This window comes from Corvus moneduloides, chromosome 6 (genome assembly GCF_009650955.1).
Source record: "Corvus moneduloides isolate bCorMon1 chromosome 6, bCorMon1.pri, whole genome shotgun sequence".
NCBI lineage: Eukaryota > Metazoa > Chordata > Aves > Passeriformes > Corvidae > Corvus > Corvus moneduloides.
Genome location: NC_045481.1, coordinates 13,476,506 through 13,502,502, shown reverse-complemented (window position 1 = coordinate 13,502,502; position 25,997 = coordinate 13,476,506). Strand labels below are relative to the sequence as shown.

The 25,997-nt window shown below is 37.1% G+C and overlaps 1 long non-coding RNA gene across 1 annotated transcript in view; it reads left to right on the top strand.

Moving 5' to 3' along the window:
* Window positions 1–25,997, top strand: part of LOC116446084 — a 47,811-nt gene that overhangs the window by 1,812 nt on the left and 20,002 nt on the right. The window contains exon 2 of the long non-coding RNA XR_004241038.1: window positions 22,468–22,662. This is a non-coding gene — a long non-coding RNA (uncharacterized LOC116446084). The remainder of the gene's footprint in view (window positions 1–22,467; window positions 22,663–25,997) is intronic.

Genomic DNA, 25,997 nt, shown 5'->3' with positions numbered 1-25,997 from the left:
CAGTGTGAGGGACAGGCACTTCCAGAGCCTGGTGAGAGTGTTGGAGACCTGCTATGCTCTTTGCCTGTGCCCACTGTGCTCATGAGAAGCCCTGGCAGGATTCTCAGCTAACAGATTAGCATTAGGTCATTAAATGAGGGACCCATATATCTCTTGTGGCTTAAAGTAGGCACTCAAGGGCTTTGGTCTTGCTAAACTTAGGTGGTACTGAGCTAGGGATTTGAAGATCAAAAGCTGAGCGTTAGGATTTAGGTATGCAAGTCTTCTTTGGATTGAGCCCTTTGTCTAACCTTTTTGGCTCAAGAATAGGCACTCTGAAATTCTGTGGTCTGCCTTGTCAGCCACAAATTAATGATGGGAAATGCATGGAAAGAAATTATCCATTAATGAGTATATTATGTAAAGAATCTTGTGTGTATATGTGTGTGCACCTTGAGTAAAGTGAATGTTTTTTGCACAAATAGAAAAGCATTTTTTAAAAACGAATGTATGATACTCTGTGAAGTCTACAGTCATAACAGGAAATCATGCATTTTCTGCAGAAAGATTTTATTTAAAAAAGCAGAGTGCATCTCATTGACCTACATTCAGCTTCCCCAGCATACACTGTACCTGCAGAACTTTTCTGCAGAGATACACTGTAGATACAGATCAAAGGGAAATGCTGGTGTCAGAATTGTCTAAATGTCCCTTTTTGGGCCTGAAATCCTAGATCATTGCCATGCATTTGCACTGACTTTGTAACTTTAATCAACCTGTAAACTGTTCCTTGGACTGCTGTCTTTAAAAGCCAGGTAGGCTGTTCCTGGGGATAATGAATGTCTGTATCTATAGAGCAGACAAATGAAGGTCTCTGTTGCCTCAGAAAGAAAATACCTATATTCAAAGAGCTATCTAGATACATTGCAGTATATAAAAGTAGCAAAATAAGGTTAGCATCTGTGTTAGAAGAACTGCAATCCAAACAAAGCTAGATTAATCTTGTTCAACATATACCCTAATTGCTTTGCAGAACATTTGGTCCCCTCTTTAAAAAAGGCCGTGGGGGTGCTAAACATCGCCTATCAGGGTGCTGAGTTTTATGACATGCACATCTGCCTATTCTGACTTAGCCTGAGACCTGCCAACTCATTTCTCACACACCCACTGTAATGGGCCTGGATTCACAAATGTGTCTGTGGGTGTATGGGGAGCTGTAGAGTGAGGGAACTTCAGGGGTTAACACTGGCCACTGCCATGCTGACCTTTTGGTCACCATTCTGCCTGGAAAGGGTAACACAGGGGCATGGTCCAGCTCTCTTATGCGGTGCCTAGCAGGGTGTTTAAGAAATGAAGGTGACCAAGGAAAAATGCAAAGAGAGGAAGGACCCTTTAGAAACTAGGAAGCATGTAAAACACAAGGTACCTATAGACCCACTTGGTGTCTCTCTCCCTGTTGTACAATCAGGTAGCTGTAGACCATAGCTTTTGTTTCTGTTTGTAGTGAAAACACTGCATAAATAGATTTTTTTCTGTAAGATTGTCTTTTACTGCTAGACAAATTCAATAATTTGGACAGTGGTGGTGTTTTCAATTATTATATACTAAAACTACTAAAAAAACAAGACAGCCACATAAAATTTCTATTAATAAAAAGTGTTCACTGAGATGGAATGTATTGTCCTATAGTCTCTGTTTTCAATGTTGTGGGTTTGTTTGGGGTTTTTTTGTTTGTTTATGCTTGTTTGGTTTTGAGTTTGATTTGATTAAGGTTTTTTGGTTGGTTTTCGTTTTGGTTTGGTTTTTTAAATTTATTTTCAAAAAATTAGAATGGTGGATGAAAAAAGTAATTACAAAATATATTCCTACTCCAAAAGTTAATAATTCAGCCTTTATAGAAAATTGTTTAAACATGAAATATTTAGGGGAAATGTATGTCACATAAAGTATAGTTGTGAAATGACTCTGTATCACAAAACATTACCATTTCCAATGAGCTGTACTTGATACCAAATCTGCACAACTGTGAGCCTCTGGAGTGAAAAAATGAATTGCTCTGAAAGTATCTTGTAGCTTATTCTTAGAACAAATTCTGTTGCTTCAGTGTTGTGCCCCTGTCCTTCCATTTTCATAGGCTTGGACAATTTCCAAGGTCTTTCATTAACCCTCGACCCCTCCCCAGATTCATAATATCTTTATTTTTTGTGCTACTTGTATAGTAAATATTTAAGTAAAATGGCATCGATACGTCTCTTTCTACATTGGGTAGAAGTTTCTCCTCCTTGCTCCTACATAGCTGTTCAAGGTATCCTGAATTCTCCTGTCTTCCTGATGTCTAGTCACAAGACAGATTTTAATCTCATGAATTTGGCTTTCATTGAACCTAATCATCAGCCTCTTTCTTGAAGACAGATAGGAAACTTTTGCTGGAACATGATACCTTTCATGAGATGTCCTTGGGTCACACTGGCTGGAGACCATAACTGCTTCACACTCCTATGACCTTTACACAATTCCTTCCTGTTAGTTACCTGAAATGAGTAACTAACACAGATCATAGGATCTGTGCTACGTCAACCAGTGGCAAACCAACTCACTTGTTGCACATCCACATTGTTAATGCATCATATAGGAATGGCACAAACACATCCAGGTGACCCACGGAACCTAAATTTACTTTGGTGAGCATAAAGAAAATGCTCCATCATTGGATAACTCCATGTACTTGGTTTGTACTGAATAAGCCTAAAATCAGGGACTGAAAATTTGTTTTATGTTAAAAAGGGAGTGGGAAGGACACAGTTCCAGAAAATAGATGAGTGGGAGGAGAATGTAAGTACTAACAGGGGTTTTTTTGGGAAGTAGTTAAGGAAGAAAAACTGGGTAAGAGAACTAGGGAAGGATTTTTCAAAGAGAGAGTCAAATCAGGAAGGGAATATTGTATCTTGAAAAAGACCCAAAGAGAACACATTTATTAACTTGTATGACCATCCTCAAGCATTAGAAAACATGACAATGGGAAATCAGACTGTATGGAATTAGAGACTGCTTTAAAAGTTGTTCAGACGACATTAATACCAAGTAAAATGCTTTAACTTTAAACCCTTATCTAGGAAGGGGTTTGAGGCTGTAGAGGTCAGACCTCCACTATGAATCTGATAAATTGTTGTCTCTTGTCTACAGATTGTGTTGCAGTAACTTGCAAGGATTTTATCATCATATGCTTTAAAAATCTTGCTTTTGGCTGCTGACTAATTAAAGGAAAATGGCCTTTCCGAACATGGTGGAAGGCAAAAGTGATTTAAAGGGAACATGGATGACACAGAGAAGAAGAATTTGGCTGCTAGGAGTCAAATTCTCTTGTTTTGGTGCATTTTGCAAGGGATAAATTTTGAGAATTAGAGCACTGTCAATACGCGCTATAAAACTGCATGTCCTTTAAGAGGATAATGCTCCACTAGACCTTTTGCCACAAATTACTCTATATAATTGGACCTAAGATCACAAAGAGTGCACATTTACAAGATAAATTGAAAATTAATGAACAAATAATATAGTAATTACCAAATCTTTATTATTTGAAGAATATACACACTATGGGGTCTATTTCTTCCTCAATGAGCATATGTAACCCCCATTAATTTTAATGGGAGTTAAGCATGCACATCAAAGAAAGAATTAACTCATGATTTTAAAACTGACTACTAAGATTAAGACCTGCACTTTTGGCTTTGAGTTGAAAATGTGGCATATCTTTTGATATTTATCTCTTTTTAATTGTGTATTTGTAGCTGAACCAATTTGCAAATCATTGTTATCCCTATCAGTACAAGGCAAAGATAAATTGCATTATATACCCTACTTCTTGGACTCCTTGATGTTCTTTTCTGATTAAATTGAACTGTACCAGCAGTATCATAATTAATAATCTATGCTGATCAAGTTGGCAGTGCTAAGTCTGTTTGGTATCTGATGGCAATGAAAAATTGTTGAAGCAAGGTGTGTCATTTGTTGTTTTTTTCAATAATGTGAGAAATTTACAATTAATAATACTGAGTCATGGAGATTTTCAGATAATGTGAACCCTGCAGTTTAGGTCTGGACGATGTAAAAAACATCCAGTTTAAAAAGACTTCTGAGGCGATTCATGAACTATGATGTTAAGCTTATGTAAAAAGGATTTTACTCCTTAGAAAGAGATTATAAGATGCTCAGATGGAAACTTTCAGTCCCAAAAGAATTGGTACCAGTTGTTCTTTCTACCCCTCATCTCAGGGAAGGGATATTTTCTTGTGCCCTTCTATGGTTGTCCATTAATTAATATTAGTGAAATGGCTTCTGCAATTGTGCACTGTCTTTTTTGTATCAATCAAGGTATTGTTCCCCATATTAGAGCAGGAATTAAAAATATTTTTAAAGTGTAAACCAACATGGATTAAATGTATAAAGACAAAGAACTTCTAATTTATTTTTTAAAAATAAAAAGTTGAAGTATTTGTTTTTTCAAATGAATTATCCAGTTCTTTTTTTTACACTGAAAAACAGCCCTATATAAGTAGTGAAAATCTCAGAAACATGTCTAACATGAAGGTGACCATTGTGATCTTAATGTCAGAGTTGAAGAAACTGCAAAAAGTAAACAAAAAAAGGGGGAAAATTAAAATTTTAAAATCCTTTGCCTTTTATGTGGGCAGTATTTCTTGTTATATTTAGAAAACTTACCCTAGTAGAAGATTGCAATATATATGTTGCATATTCTGTCTCTCCTTATGCTATTACAAAGTAGAATAATTTTCCATTTGTTTGGCTGTGTGAACATATAACTGAAGGAGTGCACTCACAAAAATATTTATCCACAAAGGTATGGCTGTTGAATAGCCCTTTTACATTTCTGTTTATTCTGTTCATCTGTTCATTTAATTTTAAATGTTTCAAACTGTTGCAGCTTGTAGCTGCCATTTGCACTGCCTCAGTTTAGTCCCATTTCAAGCTAGAGAGTGAGATTAGGGGAAGGAAGCCCTAGGTCTCAGTAGTGGAAATCAGTCAAAATAATTTAAATCCTATAAACTTTATTTTCTCAACAGTAACTAATTACAGAAGGTTCCTCCACATTTCTGTGCAGACTGTAAGATACCACAATGGACAATATTTGCAAAATCTTCAAACCGAAATGGGGCACTCAGTATCCTTAGTCAGTTATTGTAATGCTAAGTGGGGTCTTGCTGTCCTCTCATTATGGATGTTACATTTGAGATAAGGGAGCTTCACTGTTTTGCTACATCTGTGAATCAGAGGATGAGAACTTACAATCTGATCAAAAAGAGAGTAGCAACTTTTGAATAGTGAGTAATGTGAAGAAGGTTCAGGAAGGAGACTATTTTCTTGAGAGAAAAAATAATTATGAACTATCAAAATGAGGGTTAGGTGAAATGACTTGAAGAAAATGATCATAAAAGGGTAGCCAGAGAAACTGAAGTATATTAATAATTTTGAAACAGGTGGTGAAGATGTATGGTAGTTGCACTTGTATATTCAGTCAAGGTAAAATTTCAGAAGGGAAACACTAAACCTGTGGAGGGGTCACTCAGCTAATTAAGGGGATGGAGCTGATAATGAATGAAGAAGTGCTAATTGAGCTTTTTTTGTTAAACTTTTAGAAGAAAAGGCTAAAGAGGGAATCCAGCTAGAGCACACATGCAGCTCAGATGCAGCGAAAGGGAAGACAGAGAAAACAAAGTGAATTTTTTCTCAGAGACTTACAGCAGAAGGATGAGAGACTTAAGAGTAAGGGAAAACTCAACTGAATATAAAGAAAAGTTTTCACAAGAAAAGCAGTTAAACACGGACTGTATCTAAGAGAGGCCATCTATACAGCTTTCCACTTATTAAATAAATTTATATTTCCACAAATATTTTCAAGATGAAGACAATTTTTTAAAAAAATATTCAGAAAGAAGCTTGTGAATTAACATCCAACTTTGTGCACTGGTGAAGCTATACATTGTAAGTGCAGTAAGTGCACTGGTGAAGACATTACCCATGAAATCTATGATCTTTAGAACACAGAAAGTTATTTATAAAAGCAAGAAAATATAACTTAGAAAGACCTCTTCAAAAATACAATCTTTTACTTGATTGACTTCTACATGATAGCTTATGAAAAATTAATAATGATTAATATTACTTTTCAATGGAGATGAGAGTATTATTAAAGTTATTTTTTTCACCTAAATATGGTTAGTATTTAGTAAAATAGCTTTAGAATCCTAGTGATTGTGAAAGGAAAATAGTGTGTTCTGTTGGAAAGCAGAAGTGATTCTTTGCTATGTTTTTTATTGGCTTATGATTCAAACAACCATTTGCTGAGAACAGTATCCAGTGCCTGGTATTTTTTATTTGGAGATCAGGAAAAATTAGTACCCAAATAGAATATTTGCTTCCAAAAAATCTTGGGGTCATTTTTGTCATTATGGTTCTGACTGCCTCTGAATTTGAAAGGATGGATTGCATTTTTTATGGTAAAAAGAGCCCCGAAATTCACTTAAATGTCCAAACTGGGTGCCTCTGGTCTTCAGATAATGACCTGAGTTTCTGAAGAAAATCCATCAAGGCTTCAAAACACCAATCCTAAGAATTTGCCTATCAAATGGCTTGATTTAGTGCCACTGTAATCATTTGGCTCTTTGTCATTGTCTTCATTAGGCTCGTTATCGTGATCAGAAAGGTTTTTACCATCAGCAGGAGAAAAAGATATTTAGGAAATCCTCAACTTTTTTCAGCTGTGCTGTGGTTTTTTTACAGCATCAGCTTTCTCTTTTTCCAAGCAGTTTGCATTTTGGGGTCTGACACAGCAAGTGTGCCATAGCAAGAGTACACTACACAAATATCATGGAAAGCACAGGGAGAAAAGCTTTATATAAACTTCCCCTGCTTGTCTGAGCCAAACAGTTCTTTATTAATGACACTGTCAAAGTTTGTATTGTGCTCACATTGGAAGGGGAAGCTTCATCCTCACAAAACCAATAAAAGTTGATTACATACATATGAAATCTATGGATTAGGGGCAGGATTCTTGGATCCTTTACAAAGGAAGTGTCATGTTTCATCTCCTGTAGGGGAATGTATGGGAATGCATATGTGAAGCCACAGAACTCCATATAGTTCCTTTCAGTAAAATCATACAAACAGAACCAAATTTTCTTTAAAGCACAACTATAGGTTTGTAATTACAAGGGGGAAAAATATCCCTTTTTTTTCCTTCTCATCTTCAGTGCCACCTGAAGGCTGTCAAGAGAAATTAATGATTTTGATCAAGGGACAAAACATGGTAGATATTCCTAGTTAATAATAATACACCAATAAATTAAGTTAGTCAAAGCAATTTGAAATGGCATTTTGAGAAGAGAGAGATGTTGCCAGACCTGTGACCGAAGGGCCAAATATTCTAATGGGATCAGTTAACCATCAAAATAAAAAGTCAGGTTTTCAAAGGCAAATATTATGCTTGATTTTGTAGAAAATACAGGAAATGTGATTCACAGTAGCATGGGTATAAGAAACAATATTATTTTCTTTTGAAATATGTGGTTCAGTTGAAATATAAAGCTTTGTGAAAGAAGATGAATATACAAGCATGTGGAGTTGCATGAAAATAAAAGCGTGGAAATCCCAATAAATCACAGTGCTCTCAAACCAAAGCATTTCTGCTCTTTAATTTCAAAGTGGCATTTCAGAAAATATTTTTTATTTTCTCTGTCACAATCCACCACATAATTACAATATAAAAATATAAAAATTAAATGATTTGACCAAGCTGACATAATTTGTCCTTCTCAGAGTTCTTGAAGTCTGCAAGATTTTGCAGTTTGAATGATATCCAGATTTTCAGAATCTTTCCCAAGAAAGAAATTCCATTCTTTTCATATTTGAAATTCTCTACTTAAACCATTTTTGGTTGACTAAAAAGATGCAGAGCCTTTTGAACTTATTCAAATGTTCTGTTCCAGAATATGTTTCCTAAGTAGACATCCTTGGCAAATACATTTTTATTACTATAGTAGCTCAGATAATCTCTGTGACATAACATTTTCTCATGTATTCCCATCACCTTCATCCGACTCCTTTTTTAAACTGAAGCTAACTCCAAAGGTAGCTGATGAACCCCAGTGAAACAAGAGAGGAGCACCACAGAGTAGGTTTAAGACATAAAGTCAAAAAAAAAAGACTTTCATAATGACAGGACAGGATTTGGCATAGGCAATATGTAATCACCAAAGCCATAATATGAATCAGACTCCAGAGGTTAAAGGAAAACACCTGACATTATGAAATGTGTGATGAAATATTCTTCACATAATCATGTATTTCAGAAAGTCAGCCAGCTTGATTGTTACATTACCTAAATTGAAGATAAAAGATGAAATATATATAGTGGTGTGGTAAATTACAACAGGGCCACCTTACCTTAATTGAATCTAATGGTATGGGAATTTCCCCGTGTTAACTGGATGGGAAGGAGCACCTGGTCTTTAAGCAGTCAGACCATTGGATTGATGGCACACTGCATGCAGGAAGAGGACAAAGCCTCTTTTGTACCTGAAGTTGTGGGCTTCTTCATCAGTTACTGGAAATGAAGTGACATATATTCAGTAGTTCCAGTCTATCTCCAAGACCTGCAGCACTCCCATCTAGGACGTTCTAACACATTCAACATATTTAGATTTTTTTACAATGATTGTTCATATTTTCTTCCTTTCTTTATTTTCTTGCATGAAATGTATGGAAATGACTCCAATATCAGGTCTGTGGAAAGCCATGGACAATACCCAGGCTTTTAATAGTGCAGAGCGACAGTTCTTGGGCATTTTTTACACTTTATAATTGTAAGCTGCATATGCTACCCTCAACCTCCACAGCTTACAATTAAGTATTCTATCTTAGTACTATACAAATAAATATAAATTTTGTGTGGATCCAAGTTCTCAAATGCAGAATCAAGTCATATGTCTAGGTGCTCAAATGGACATTTGGCTGTGTGAAGGAGTTTTGCACCAATTTGGAAGCTCATTGTGAAGCAGCAAGTCTGTTCTGCTCCTGGGGGAATGGAAATCATCACATAGAGACATACACATCCTTGTTTGAAAAAGCAACTTTGAGAAACTTTAATCTGTAGCTTCTAGAAATTTGGTAATACTAGGTTGCATCTAGTCAGAGTTATTTATAGCAAATGGCCTTTCCTTGGAATACTTTTTTTCCCCACTGTTTTTAAAGGATTTTTCCCTTTCTTGAAAAGGTATTGTTCTGAAGTTCAGACCATCAAAGTGAAAAGTTCAAACATCACTACGAAATATGTTTGATGATAAAACATTAAACATTCAGTAATAAAGGCACAGAAATGATTATATAACTCTTTGGGCTAAATGCGACCCACTTAAACAAATAGCTGGAACTGAAAAAGACAGTCTGTAAAATCAGTGTATTTATTCCCAGTGCTCTGAATGACATATGTTTAAATTGATCTCACAATCAACTCATATCTGCTTCAGCATAGTCATCTGATACCTATTTAAATGAATCTCATCTAAGGGGTGCAAGATCACTCCTGGGTGACAATTCCATGGCACAGTGGGATGTATGCTAATACAGCTGAACTCAGGGACAAATTCTTGCTGATCCTGATTTAAATGGGAATAGAAATTTGTTGTCTCCCTAAAACGAGAAAGATCAAACTTTGAAAGAGAAAGCAATCTATTGAGATCTGCATGCTCCTTGATTTCAAATAAAATCCTTGGTTTTCAGGATCCCTTTTAAATAAGAACTGGCATTAGACTAGGGGAGTATGTGGACAGTAATCCCAAGTAATTTTTTCAAGGGAGAAAGAATGAGGAAAAGAGATAAACAATGAGGGAGCAGAGGGAATTGTAACTTAATTGGATATTTAAAATATAATTGAAATACATTAAAAGATGATAAAATAATTCCATATATGTAAATATAAAGTATCAAGCAAGCTGTATATATTGGCCCTGTTTCAAGTGCACATTCCTGTTCATTAATGTGCATAAGCTTCTGCTTAAGTGCTGTTTCTTAGAGGGAATGGTCTTAAGTTCTTATTTAAGTGTTCTCTTGAAACAGGGCCAACATACAACTCAGTGCCATTTTCACTCAGACACTCTGCCTTTGCTCACTACAGTCACCTATTCCATCTTGACTCCAGTACAACAAAGTTTTCCAGGTTGAAACCATGGCTCTACATTTATTGATAGAGTACAGTTTTGCCAGCTTTAAGTCCTGAATGGGGTTTTTTGGATTTTCTGGTGTTTCTTAGCTGAGCTGTTAATAGTGGTAATACAAATAACAGTTAATAAATCAATCTGTCTCTTCCAGGAATTTTGCTAGGAGGCATTAACCCCTTCTCACCATCTCCCAGGCCACACCCCTGCACTCTTTACAATGAGTGCAGCATATTTTTTATTTCTTCAACTGGCATTTGCAATCTGTCCTGACATAATTTACACATTTACACATTTTACAGAGCAAAGCACAGTCATGCAATTTAATTCCAAAAAACATAAGCATAGGAGACTCGGCACACTCGATTAGCAAAGCATATGATCGAGTTTTGCCAGTATGGTATCAAAGGCACACGTTTGATTTGAATTTGTGTCAAAATGTACCTGCTGCTCTTCATTTCAAAACAGACATGTGCTGATGTGTTAGCCCATATTCACACACAGGGGGCTTTTATATGCTGCAAACTGCACGTGTAGACCAGTGTCCTTTACAAATGCACTTTCTTTCCCTTCCTTTTCTCTTATCCAAAGGCAGCTGGTCTTCACATCCTTAGGGAGAGGGAAGGCCTGTCACCACCCGAGAGACAGAGCAGGGGAAAGCAAGAAATCACTATTCAACCTAATGAAATAAAGTTCTGACCCAGATAAAGTCATCTAGGTTCTTCCACTGATCATTGCCCTATTGAGCCACCATTCCAGTTCTATTATTTCTTTTAAATAGGGATTTAATGCTCATGAATGGAAGGTGAATGCTTGAAAATGAAAGGTGATCAGTGCAGTAAAAGACAAATCAATACAGAACCAAAGTGCTCTACTTATCCACAGGGCAAACTAAAGTGAAAGGAAATATCTTCGAGACCCTCTCAAGCAGTTGTACTAATAAAAATGATGATTAAATTTCCATACTATTACGCTTGGACTTAAAAAAAATCAGTGATTAAACACTTACTAGAAAAGGAATTGGCAGCTACCTAGATAGTGGGCGTTTTGTTGTTCACTTTCCTTTAGCTTCATTTAAAGGAAATTTATTTGATTGAGTTTTGTGAATTTTTGATTAATAAAGACTGATAGCTGCAAAGAGCTATCTTAGAAGGACCGGAACAAAATTTCTCCTGCAATTTGTTTAAAGTTCAGTTTCTAGGAGTGCAGGGAATTACATAATTTGCTTGGGTTCTTGTTCATGTAATTATAAATTAGTATATTTGGAATAATAGCTGGAATGTTAGTTTGTTCATCAGGTGTGAAATAGGCTTTTTTTACCTCTAATATTGGAGGCTGAAAATAATATGATAGCAAGAGAAGGGCTCATGTTCGCAGGTAAAATATTTTTCAGTCTCATGGAAACTGCAAAAAATGAAAATGGAATTTGGGCCACGAACTTTCTGTGCTAATCTGGTACTGACATTTGGGGGTGTTGGTGTCAAAGATTTTGGTTTTGGGTCATTCTCAGCAGTAGATGGAACAATAAAGGATTCACTTTCTTTGATCCCCCAGCAAACTCTGATTGGCTGGAAGCAGGGAGAGACAGTTAACTTCACAAAGTCAATAAATGTGGCCATCTGGGAGAATGCAAATTTAGACAAATGTGATATATGTGGGATGACACTTTTTCCTTAGAACATGCCACACCATAAAAGCATTAAAAATACATTCGTATGACCCAGAGCATTTGATTAAAGCCTTTAATATGCAATAAATTCAGCCCCAAGCAAACTAAAAGGGACAACATGTACAAATTCCAGGCTCAGATCCATTCAGGTTCAGTTTTCTGCCTCCTCAGCCTCTTCTCTTCAGGCATCTCTGTCTGTGTTTCTTTTCAATTAATTTGAGAGGAATCTGTGTAAAAAACTGTAATTCATTGTGCTGGAACTCCTTCTTTATGTGGAAAACTGTTTTTCCTCTTTCAGCTCTTTACATTTCATCCTTTTGAGCCACTGGCTTGGGAAAAAGTTAAGTATGTTTGCACATGGGTAATTTTTATTTGGGAGGACTCCCAGTATGTCTAAAATGAGTAAAGCTGACCTGATCAGGACTTGATCCCCATAGCTACTGGTAAGAATACTTCATGTCCAGCAGCATGTCCTTCCCCAGCTGCAGGAACATCTCTGGGGCTCAGCTAGTTCCCAGGCAGGAAGAAACCCAAAGCTGCTCACTGTTCTTGTCCAAGTGCTGCTAACCCCTAACTTGCTGCCTGCAAAGCAATATTTATCTATCAGTGTGCATCTAGATCTTTAGATTATTCACAGAGTGTTTTGGTATGATATAAAATGGAATGTTTCCATAGACTGCACTGCATCTTGGACATGCTCACTCAACCCAGAGACCTTACTAAAAGTCCACTTTAAAGCAGTGAGTGAACTTACCTGATCTGAAACGGTAGCTATCCTTTTTGTAATGGTTGAATACCTACATTGTCTGTTCCATGGTAGGAAAATGGGTAAAACCAGGGATAGCCTTTTCCTTACAATGTCTGGACAGAAATGTTGTACACTATGATTTTCTCCTTGTATAAATCCTACTGCACCCAGGACAGGATAGAAGTTTAAAAAAACATGTGTGTGAGCAATATAGCTGCAACACAGCACCTCCAGGAGATACAGCTGATGTGGTACAGTTCCTTCAGCACTTCTTTTTAGGTGGAAATTGAAAGCTTACCCCAGCCTTACTTAAAGATTTTTTTTTTTTTTTAAGAGGAGACAGACTAGTTCTACTTAAAACAAACACAGAGGACTTGACTGCTTCCATTTTTTTTTGTGAAATTTTTTTTTTTGGCAAATTATTTTGACTATTTGCATTGAACAAAATAATTGAAGGGATGAACTTGCAGCTTTTATTTTACCTAGCAATAGTGAAACTAGCTGCAGGAGTAAAACTTGCCTAACTAAACCTTTGATGTGATAAGAGTTATAAGAAAACAGATAAAGAGTCCTGACGTGTGGATCAAGATTGCTGCAGAAGAAAAGCTGTAGTTAAAGCTACTTGTTTCTTCCAAAACAAGCCACAGCTCTGTGTGCCTGGTCCTCAGATGGTGTAACCTGCCATGGCACCAGCATGACCTGCCAACACTGAAACATTTCCTGTCGCCCACTGAACAGTCCTGGCTTTGCAGTAGGTGACCAGGCTATCACACCGTGGGCATAGCTGTAATACTGAAATGAGGTGGCAGCGAAATGAGGTGGCAGGCTGAGTGGCATTTACATATGATGGGGAGGTCTGCTGGAAATCATGGTGTTAAGCAGAGTGCAGAGGACATGACTGCTACTCTCTGTGAGATACACACAGAAAAAAGTGAAGGTTTCTGAGAAGGAGAAAGGAAGGGGTGGGAGACTCTGCCTTTGAAAGAGCACGAGTCCAAAGCCCAGTTTCCTGTAAAGTCTTTTGTGATCACATCTACTTGTGGTTGGAGAATGAAACATTCCACAGGACCAACTGTGCACTTGTTTGTTCGTACTTTCTGTTCACACCAGTCCTCTAACGGCTCTGTGCAGTGAAGTACACAGTGCTAACCACCACAGACTACTTCATCTGCACTTCATCAGATTAGCATTAGGTTGAAATCTCCAAGACAATATAAATGAGATCAATAAATATTGCAATCAATCTCAGCTGGTTTTAAGTGTCCAGAGACAGACTGAAGCAGAACTCCTGTAGGATGACACTGCATTACCAGCAGAGAGAACACCAAACACATTGCATTGGTGCCAACATGAGCATTGCCCCTTACGATCCTTCTTGCATTTAAACAGCAAAGACAAGAGGACTTGCTGTTGATTTATGGATGTTTTTGAAGAAGTATTTAAAACATTGTTTGAATTTGCAGAGATAGAAAAAGAAGATGCATCTATACAGTCCTTCCTTTTCTTTAGTTTTCCAAATGGGTTGAGTTTTACCTTGCTTTGCATATCTGTACATTTCTCAGGTATTCAAGCAGGGACTGAACAATTCTTGTTCAGCTCTGAGTGCTTTGTCAGTGGCAAAGGAATAAAGTGTAAGGATTTGAAAGGAAAAAGAAGAATAACCCAAATGCTCCAAATGAAGAAAACAAACGCAACATGATCCCAAATGTTTAAAAGAACAGTGACAAGCATCTTAGAAAGCCAAAGCAGCATAGCACAGTCACAAGTTCTACAGGACAGAATTCTATCTAATGGACAGAATTAATTGAAATCCATATCCTGTAAAAGGTTATATAATACTGGGGGTAAAAATCCTGTGCGTGATACATATTTTGGAGTTTTCTTCGTCACTTCATCTTTACACTGAAATCAAAGCAGTTACAGCAGTCTCACTCTGGAATGATGACTCAAGACATGACATAGGCTCCAGAGCAAAACAGGGCAAGATAATTCAGAACATTCCAGGTTTTTTTATTATTGCCGTTTCCCTAAAATGGCAACAACTGTTTCACTGGGTTAAAAGAATCTTCCTTTTCTTGACAAAAGTCATAAAGTAAGCTTGATTTTTGAAAAGCAGAAAGAAGGTAGGGCATTTCTTATACCCTCTTTTCTTTTTACCTTTCTGTGACCCCTAGGAAGTCACATTCCCCTCACAGTCTAATCAGCATGGGGAATTGCAAAATGAATGGGCTGGAAAATTCCTTTGAAAGGCAATAATAATATTTTTTCATATATGAATTCCAGCTTAGGGGCTCAGCAAAGTGAAGTCACGGTTATTGTTCTTTTAATTTTTTTACTCCTTCACAGAGCTTTTCAAAGGCACTTGCATTTGCATAAGTTGTAAGTTTATGTTAAAGTCCTGTGCTAGTCTGTGTTACACGTTTTAGTGTGTTCTGTACTGCCCTGGGAGCTAACCCCCCTCCCCCAAAGAACTCTTTCTCAGCCCCTTCATCTGTAACCTTTCTGCAAGTAAATGCTAATTGAAAAAGAAAGAACACCACTAATCTTGGAATTTAAATGCATTTAACAAAACCAATCTCGGTCTAAATTGTTGTTTCACCATTCCCTTTTCCCCAACAGATGTCGAGAAACTGCAATTCCTATTAAGAACACTTGACTGTTTACTCAGCAAGAGAACTTCAGGCTCAGGCTGCATCAATCTAAATGCGTTTCAGGACGTCAGTCTTTTGAAAAGTGCAGACTGTTAGTTGGTTATTTTTAAATGTAATCTTCACATAAAAGAGTTGCTGCATTTTTTTCTTTTCACTTTGTCATCCATCTCTCCCTCCTCCCTCTTTTTATTTTTTTTTTTAATGATAACATCAAACATAGCTGTCCTGAATTTTTAAGTCCCATTCCATTTAAGTTTCCCTCTCTCCATGGTGTTTTATTTCATTTTTGCTCCCTTCTTTTCATTTTTGACCAATGAAATATCAGTGAAGACTGTGAACATTATTACAGGAAAAAAAATAAACCCCCAGAAATATTATGTGGTAAGAATGTTAGACATCAAAAACATGAATGTGTTTTCTTAGTGAGCTTTAGAGTAAAGCCCCCGTGGGCTTTGACCACAGACCTACATAAAGTTATCTCTGCAGATAAAGGTGGCTCTCTGGGGTTTTGTTTTGTACCCCGGGTGTCACTCCTTAACTATGATCAGGAAAGTAAACATGTGTAGGGTTTTTTCCCCCTTTTTTGTCTTATCTCTTTACTTGATTCTTCAGTTAGTAAATGCAATATTAGTGTTTGTAAATACATCCTCAAGTGATAGTCACTGAAGTGTAGTTTAGGCCCTGTTTAGCACAGGTCCTTCAAGCATATTTTACCACAGAATAAATTTTATTTGTTTTACTCATCAGGTGTTGAAACATGGTGGCTCAATTCTTCCCTTGTTAGGGGGAGCTAACAAGGCTGAGGACCAGAGGCAGGTCTGAAGTGGCTGGGGCAGCCCCACCTTGAGCTATGTGGTGCCTGAATGGGGGATGTTCCTTTCCTAAGGTCTTTATTATATAATCCTCCATTTTATCGGACAAAAGCAGGTGGGGAGAATGCTCTGGACCACACAAGGTCAGACTAAGACACATGGCTTTAGGTCCCACTTTTCTTAACTATTGCATGCAGAGAAAGTCAGCAAAAGCACGTCAGCTAACACAAGTCAGAAAATGGCATGTAGGTGAAAAAAATAATTTAAAATTTGAATGCAAACAAGCAACAGATGATTGGGTGTGTGGGGGTGTATGGGTGAATGTCTGAAACTGAACTTCTGAACTCTCAAGCAGAAACCTACTACTTGCTGGCTGCAGTCTTTATGGGCTGGCTGTAAATTTTGGTAACACCTGGACTGAAAAAAGCAGTACATCTTGAATCCTCCGGTTAACAAAGAGGAGTTAAACACAACTAGCAAGTTCATGGCTGCTCATCTGTTTGGCTTCTGCGTATAGACTATGTAGAGACTGAAAATGGTTCCAGAAAGAAGACCCAGTGCCTAAACAAAATGCCAGGGGATGACCACCATCATTTCTGTCCAACCTCCCAGAGGGGAAGTAAAAAATTAGCAAACACAGATCTGGGGATGGTAATGTGTAAGTGAGATAATCAAATTGGGTACTATCTCTGATCCCGTTCGTTCAGATCCACCATGGGCTGTTTTTTGATCCATCTCACTTGTGGCACAAGGGGGAAGAATGCTGAGCCAAGTGTTAAAGAGCGATACTCAAGTACTGTGAACATTGAATATTAGTTTTTAAAATAGGGCAGGTGGTTCTTTAAGACTTCTAGGAAAAATGAAAATGTACAAGAAGAAAAGTTAGATAAAAAATGGACTTTAGGATTACAGCGAAAACTACAGTACTCCACAATAAACTGAAAATGGAAACAGTTATAAGGAAAATGTAAACTAAGTCAAATGAAGTGCCATATGCAAAGAAATGTCTCACAATGGCAATCTAATGGGTAATTTGCAGTCTTTATTCAGTTCCATATTCAGAAATCCATTGGAATCAATTACTAGTGGGAAGAGCAGGCATGAAACCATTTTCCACCTGCAACATGTCATATCAGAAACAATTCCATTATGCAGCATGAAAAAGGAGACAAATCAAACCTTGAGAAGTTTACCATGTGGTTTACAAATCTTTTTTTATGGAAGACTGTGTCCTTCCAAGAGTTTACTTGGTCTCTGAAAACTCCAGAGAAAAATCCAGAAAGTTAAGTTTATTCTGTCTTCATGCAAATCTTAGTTGAAATAATAGATTATTTATAATTCAAAAATCTATTATTAAAAAACTCACCACCACTGAAAGTTTTTTTAGAACTTAGGAAACTCTTCAGGTATCATAGAATTAGCATGATCATGCTAATTGACTACTTTGACTTGAATACTAAGTACCCACAGAGAGCCATGAAAAAGAAGTCAAATAATAATTTGGCAAGAGTGTATTAAAAGTCTGTGATCCTTTAATATGATATCTTTATAGCAATGAGGCATCTACATAGTTGGAAAGAGTCTGAATTACATGTACAGTTTCTCAGAATAGCCCCCAACATTCTAAGTAAGTTTACTCTAGTAAGCTTGATAAACCAAAGTTGATGGCTCTCCCGTTTCTTTGGATAGCTTTCTAAATTACAGTAGCACAACCAATCATCCTAGCAGCCATGACAAACACAAATGCCTGGGCAAAAAGGGCAATCTACTTTTCGGACACTGCTGTTTAGACAGCATAGTTTAAAATTCAAAATAAATGTATAAAGTCGCCAGCACTTTCAGTATAGTTAAAAATGTTTCTGTAAATCAGATATCTAATTTTGGTCCAAAAAGTAACCTTGGTAACAAAAGTCCTTTTTTGAAGAAACTGAATTAGAACCGAACAATTTTTGTTTCCAAAATGTTAGAACCCAAGGAATTGTTTTTATGCTTTGCTTTCCTTTAAATATAAAAAATGCAGGTGTTTGTTCTCTGTTTATATTTCCTTCAGCAAACACATTCATTGTGGCCACTGTAAGGGAAATTCCCCTCTCTGTGAGTGTGTGTCTCACCTTCTGACCCTCTCTTGTAGAATCAAGGTCTAACGAGAGAACAGAAAATCTTGTACATTCCTGTTTTGCATGAAAAATCATCATCCTCTTTCAAGATGTTAAAATTCTACTCATAGTGTTTAGTTTTCTTCTCCAATATGATTTCATTTTAGATTTGTGCTTTTTACATGTTTTTTGGTGGATTTCTTTCTTCATTCTGTAGTGGGAAGATGCTTAAACTCCTTCTCTCTGCTCCAGTAGTGAGCTGAGGGAAAAGCCAGCATCTGCAGAGGGGCAATAACAGAAGAGGAGGATGGCTGGGCCCATAAAGACATAAACATCCATCCCTGGCATGCCAGGCTGCACTCACAGTACCACAAGGAAGCATAAGAGTCTCTCTGACCTGTGTGGCAGCATAGTCAAAAGCTGGAGCCTTTGATGTGCACCTTGCAGAGGATAAGTGATCTGGACTTTCTGCTCTGTAGGCAAAGCATCCAGCCTGAGACTCAGAGACCCTGTCATCTAAAGCTGTTCCATTGGCATTACAAAAGAAATCTTTTGCGTTGAGTCTGAAATGTTGTGTGTTGAGCCTGGAGCCCATTCAGAGCTTCCTTCTACTGCCTGCTGGCACAATGGGTTCCCTTAGCAGCCAACCCAGCCACATCCTAAAGGTAATTCGAATAGAAAATGTCCCCAGCCCAAAGAGAAACTCATCTCTTCTGATACAAGAGTACTCATTTACTTCACTGTCAAGGGCCAAAACTGAACCTTTTGTTGTCACCTATAACTTGCCATGTGAGTTACATGGCTACTAACCCTTTGGTCTCACAAAAGTTCAGAGGAATACTTTTATTGCTGTGCACAGCCCAAGTCATCTCCCACTGATAGAGCAAAATAAGGTGCTAGTGACACTTTCTCTCTACTGCGGTTTTTCGTTGAGAGTGAACTGATGTTTTGTTCAAGGTTATTTTGTAGTAGGTTTGCAAACTGCAATTAGGCATAAGAAAATTTTCCTTCAAGAATGAAATTTACACTCTCAGTAGAGGAGGGGTAATGGGTAATGGGAAAGAAAATAATGCTGAAATCTTTAGGAAATTCACTTTAAAAGATTTGTTGGTTCAGTTAGGAGTAAAAGCCTGTAGCCTTGGTATTCCACCTCCCCCAAATTCACCATGCTGCAAGCTGTGTTTGAGAATCTTTTGGGAACAGCCATTTTTGTACAGTGTTCTTCATACTCTGTGCCATGAAAAGTCAGTAAAGTTGGAAATATAACTTTATTTCTGAAAGGCATGAGGTCTTTAAATTCTGGGTCTTGGTTCAACTTTTATGTATTCTTCACTTTTATTCTTCTTGCCTTTAAGTCTTAAATTAAGACTTTGATAGACAAAGCAGCAAAAAGAAAAACGAATACTTTTCTTTTATCTTCTTCCCCTTTGTGAATGAGTAAGACCAGTTTAGACCCCAACTGATATTTCCTATCAGTGGTAGCACTAATGTTACCACTTGTGATACAATGAAAATTTAATTTAATTAATTCTAATTCTAGCTAATACATTTTAATAATTATTCAGTATAAAAATTTTTAAAACAAACTGTATGGTAATTTACAGATGACTTTTGCAAGGCTCACCTCTATTACTCTTCTCATATAACACCTCATAGAAGGTGATAGTGAGAAACACAGAGGTTTGCCTGGTGTTACAGGAAGAAATGCTCTGTCTGGAAGCAGAAACTTTGACTTGTGCCATGATTAAAATCCACAAGATACATTAAAGACAATGAACAGCTTACTGTTCATTGTTATTCAATAGGCAAGTGATATTCTTGCCTCAGCCACTACTAGCTCCGAACTTTCTGGAAAGTAGTATTAGATTGTTAAAAGAAGTTTACCTCTGGTGAAATGAAATATGATGAAAATCAAATACAAATAAATATGATGAACTTTCAGAAAAGCTGAACCATTTGTAAAAATTAACATGCTTTCAAGAAACATCTGATATCATTTCACTATCAGTTCAAATTTATACCCTTCGCATTTTAAAAAAATATGTAACCAGATCTGCAAGGTGTTTATCCTTTTTATTGCTCATCTTCTCTGTAAGGTTTAGCAGTATGTACCCCACACAGAAATACTGGAGGGCTCATCTCTTATGCCAAATGAGAACCCTATATTTCATGTTAGGGAGCACTTACTCAAAGAACGCCCACATTTTTTATGGATGAACTGTTCATTCACTTGTGTGAATAAAATATTCAAGGGTTCAGAATTCATAACCTGTTTCTTTAAGATGCTGCATAATTGTGGATAAAAGGTGATATTACAGTGAAAAACACTGCTAATTACCATTTATTATTATTTTCATTCATATCTCACTATTTTTAAGTTGCTCATAAAAATTTCTCTTCCTATGACTTAGTCCAGATTGTATGATAATAAGTGAATAAATAATGCCAGTGCTTTCCTATCCTGTTTTCTTTTTTTTTTCTCATGAAACCAGATTTCTAAATGTGAATCGTCACTTTGCATTCCCCACCCGAAAACACAGCTATAATTTTGTAGACATTGCTAAGTATCTGAGGTGAATGTTTGGTAGAATTCTGCTGGCATGTGACAAACAAACAAATACGTAAACAGAATAAATACAAATACAATACATTCTGCAGTATTTACCAGGATTCTGGGAAGATATTTTACTGACCTGAAAAACTATTTTATTTTTTTTCTCACATTGTGTCACACAAAGCATATTCTCTACAATCTGTGAAGCCTCACGTTAGGCAGAGTGAAAGTTAAGTGAATTTTAGGAGGATTATTTATTATATTGCAAATCACAGCCTGGCATAGTGCATTTCTTCACTGAAATATGCTTTTAGCACTTTAGAAATCCCTTTGTATGCATCTGAGTCGATTAATTTCTCTGCAACTATACGTGCTACTCAATATACTTGTTATGTGTTTGTCGCTCTCGGTGTGTAATGAGACATTTTTGCTGTTGCTGATAATTCTGTAGATTCCATTGTACCCAGACATATGGTGTCAGTTGTTTGAAGCCTTTAGAACCCCTCGGATTGGCTGTGATGTAAAAATTCAATAATCCCCATAGAAAACTTCGGACTTCTCAAACCGGACTTTAAAATCCTCATGCTCGCTTGCAGACTGGGGAGTTTTAAAAACAAACGGGCCCTTGTAGATAATTTAACATTAATGGCCCGAGTCAACAAGAAGTGCAAAGCATTAAGCCCCCAGGAAGAGTGATACATAATCTGAGCTGTGCTTCCACAAGGTATGTGCCAGATGGAAATATGTATAACCAGAGTTTTACCAGTAGTCAGAGTGTATTAAACTAGTCTTATTAAAGGACAGGTTTTCAATACTTTAGTAAGGAAGAATGACAATCTGCCTTCTCATTGTAGTCCTAATCCAATGACAGAAGCAGCCAATTGAAAGACCCCATTGCTTTTGATGTGTTTTCTATTGAGCCAAGCTGAATGCAAGGCACCTTCGGGGAATTGGAGGGCCCTGGTTTAGCAGATGCATCCGGTTTCCTCTAAACTCATGGAAGTCACCACAGGTCCTTCATATCATGTGTGTCTGGAGTGAAATAATGACTCCATCACAGTCATTAAGAGTCTTACCGACGACTAGGGGTGGATTTAAAATTTTACCCCTGGTATGAGTAGGCCAGTTTATTTTATTTGCTCTGGATATTAAATTTCCCTGACAAGGGTGTTCTGCTTGGATTGTCTCAGTGGGCCGGTAAGCAGAAGTGTTTGACTATTAAGTGTCTATAGCCCTGTTACCTGATTTAGGCCATAAATACATACTTTCTATGCTCAGAACCTTGGTGCAAAGCATTTGTTATTGTAGCTGTCTAATAAAAAAATAGTTGGTCAAAGGCCAAAATTAAGTGAATAAGGACCATTTTCCTTTGCCATATCATGCCCTTAAGCAGTGTTTCACCAAGGCTGCAAAAGAATTTGTTAAACATGGCTCAGTACAGATAGTGTTTGAACAAAGAAGGAATAACATTTCCTCCATCCTTCTAATACATTTATTTCCGTGTACTGTGGTCAAGCATGGGTTTTTTAGGGAAAAGAAGTACATTAGTCTTCCATAGTTTTTAATGAACCACAGGGCCTGCACTTATTTTTATGTGTTACTTTTATAACTCTTTTAGGGCAGCAGTGCTCTGAAATCCAGGTTGTAAGTAGATCCCAGAAATACAGAGTAAATCAATTGAACAATGCACAACAGTTTGTAACCTCATTGCTCTTGTATATTGCAGGAATACCAGAATGGGTGCAGCCCAGCTAAAAATATTTCCCATCTTCATCTCTTTCTGAGAAAACTGCTTAAACCCCTTGGTTGAGCACTGGCCGAACACTGACCAGCCACTGTCCAGCAAACAGAGGTTAAATATGCAGCATGCAAGGCAAGATCAGTCTGGCTGTACAGCCTACATATGGATGTACAAAAAAAGGTAAGTAACTGGGAAAGCAAAAAAGGTTTTGGTCTTTAGGATTCCTTGAACTGCTTTAGGCTAAATTAATCTTTTAGGTCATGCCAGGAATAATATATCCCTGGTGATGAAAAGACACTTTTTCCTTGTAACACCTTTTCACTTTCATTCCCTCCTAGCATTAGTGCCAGGGGAATTTCCAGATGAGATATTTGAAAGCTTTTTGGTTTTTATGTGCTGCTGGACCAGCATTAAGTGGTGTTACGTGTGCTGGAAGATTGAACTCCATTCATGTCTATATGATTTCTCTCCTCCTGTCTCTATGCAAGATATCCAAATGAGCAAACTCCATCCAGAGTTTCCCAAAACCACAAAATGAGAGTGTTTCCTCTTTTAAAGCTGGCATGGAGGGAGAGGAGCTGAGCCTTTTCTGAAGACACCTCTATCTCAGCTCTCTTTTGAAGTTCAAAAGATTAGGAGTACCCAGGTATACCACTCAGAAAACCAAAAAATGGTTTACTGAAGCCAAAAGTTTTGCCAAAATTTGATTTTACTCTCAAATATTTTCTTTTATATGACCAAAAAAATTCCCAAAATTAATCTTGCTGGAATTATCTAGGTAAGACAAATTTAATTCCATGATCCTCTCAGACACAGAGGCCAAGTTCGCTTGCAAGGTGCAATTTTCCCATTTCTTGTTCTTTGGATCATCAGAAGACCCAGCAGTACCTTCAAATCTAGTTGTTACCATTGCAATCTCTGATGTTTGTGTCAATATTTCTGCTGTCTGGAAGGAAAGAAAATGTTATATTTGACAATGGGGAGCTGTGTCGTTTGGAGATATATTGTTTCCCTCTCATATGTAGGCAAGAGACCGTAGCTGATATCAAAAGAGTTGCACATGATGAGTTTTATTCTGTGGATAGGAAATAGTGTGATTCAGAGTGCTTGTTACTTTTTGCATGCTAATGCCCTGTTTCTCTAACTGAAAGGGTTCTATAAGTTGCAGATAAGTGTTTTGTGAATCAAGCCCTAAATCCTCTCTTTATTTTAACTGGAGACTTTAGCCAGTGGATAAGCACCATCAGACATTATTCAAACATTTTACGGCTTGCAAAGAAAGTATTTTATTTTTTTTTTTTAAAGAACACTTTAAATAAGAGAAAACAAACAGTTTCATTGGGAGAAGCCTGGTTATGGATATCTTCTTTCCACCCCAGTGGCTTGATGTGACTGTTAACCAGCATTTGGCTGCTTTATAACTGGTGCAATTATTTTGTCAAAGGTTGTAGGGTTTTTTTCCTCCTGTTGAAAAAAAAAAGTTAGTTTACAGTTTATTAACTTAGATTACTGCTAATAGCTCCCATGAGTCTTTCTACTGAAACAAGGACCAGGATAACTGATTTCTTAAGGCCAATCTGGAAGACTTTAAAACACATTAATAGCTATCACTGAAACAGCAGGAGGAAGAATAATCTGTCATTTGGGTTTTTTCTTTTTTTCTTTCTTTTCTCTGCATAAACTTTTCCCCCAACTTTATCTATTTATCTATTATTGTTGCTTGCTCTTTCTCTCCCTTTTTATCTTTTCCTTCTTTTTACAGCTATTAACAGGCTAAGTTTTCAGTGAGTGCAAATAATCAGCAAGGACTCATTTTTGACTGTTCAGGGAACACATTAGCACATAAATAGGAAACAAAGACTGGTTCAGGGAAAAAGTAAAATGATACTTTAAAGTGTGGAGGCCTGGAGTCAAAACACCCCAATTTCAAAGCAGTATAGATCCAGTGCAGAATATCATTCATGATTAACATTTGATATTTAAAGAAAAATAAGGGGGGGGGGGGGTTGATGCATAAATATTTGTAAAATCAACACATCCAGGTTAAATAGTAAGGCATGCAACTGTGTAGTTTACATGTGTTTGAAGAAGGCAATAATTTATTGTGTGGTTTTCTCAGAAGAAAAGGGAAATTTCCTTCCTTCACAGCTTTGGCATGACTTCTCCAGTCATATCTTTCCATCCTAATCCTCAGTTTTATGGCCAAAAGAGGAATGGATGAATGAAGGGTGAGCAGAAGTGCTTATTCAGTCTGTCTGAAATAGTGTCTGGGATATCTGCTGAAGACTACGACAAAAACCTTTTGCTTACTTTTGAGTGCCTTGTCACAGTTGCTATAGTGAATAATGGAGGAAATCTGATTTTCTGTGGAAGGACTTTAGGCAGTTAAAACAGCTGGGATGTTTGTTATCCAGGTACTAACATTGCAGTACTCAGTGCCAAACATCATGAGGAAGTGAAAGTATGAGACCGCATTTTCAGGAATAAGAGTGTAGCTATAAACAGGGAAATTATACTATTCTGAGTGTTCTCGTTTCTTCTATGGATTGCAGTTGTGGTGTTAGGCAGTCTGGAGCATCAGCCATCCAGCTGAGATGCTGGGTGAAATTTCCTGTCTTTCTTTCCTGAGTAGTGAAGTCATGCACTTGTTACATGTCTTGATTTTCATGGATTTGGTGCATTGCCTGACCAGAGAAGGAACCTTTACAATGATAGGTGCTACACAGTTAAAGGAACCAATAATTGTCCTTTCCTGAAAGATTTTATAATGAAAACATTCTTATTTCTATTATCTGAAATAAAGAGGAATTGGGGTGGGGGTGGGAAGAAGGGATGCTCCTCTGATATCTAATGGGAAGATGCAATAAATCAGATATAGGCTTTGAGACCTGAAAAGATCGAGTAAGTTCAGCTTAGATGTTTCAGTATTGTTCTTCCCACTACTTTGCAGGGGGGTTTTGATCAGATACAGCATTGCACACATGTGGGAAGTGAACTGAGACAGTTACTAAATCACTCGGCCTCTGCCCTTCAAGACTGCGAACTGGTGTTTGTCATAGCAACGTACTTTGAATTGTCCCTGATGTTATTAACCAGAAAGTAGAACATGTAGGAAAGATCTGGCCTACCTGCAGCAGAGGTGTATTTTATAAAACAAGTAATAAAGTAAGAGCACAGAACTACTTCTTAAGAGTAATTCCTGAAAATGTTACCTGGGAAATAGATTAAATTATGCAGATTTCAATTATTGGCATCATCAGGTGCCATAAATCAGCATAAATTCCCTCAAGGTTGGTTTTATCATATTTACAGTATTTTACTGTGGTCTGTATTTTTGTTTAGCTGAAAAGCTTTGCAGACATATATTTTCATTAAAAATATATGCTTCCAGGAGTTTATGTCAAACCTACTCAATGCTTTAGTAGAAATGTTTTATTTTCAGTCCTGAATGGGGGTCATACCATTGTTCTCTCTCCCCATCACTTTCTGGTTTTGCTCTTTATCGATTCACAAAC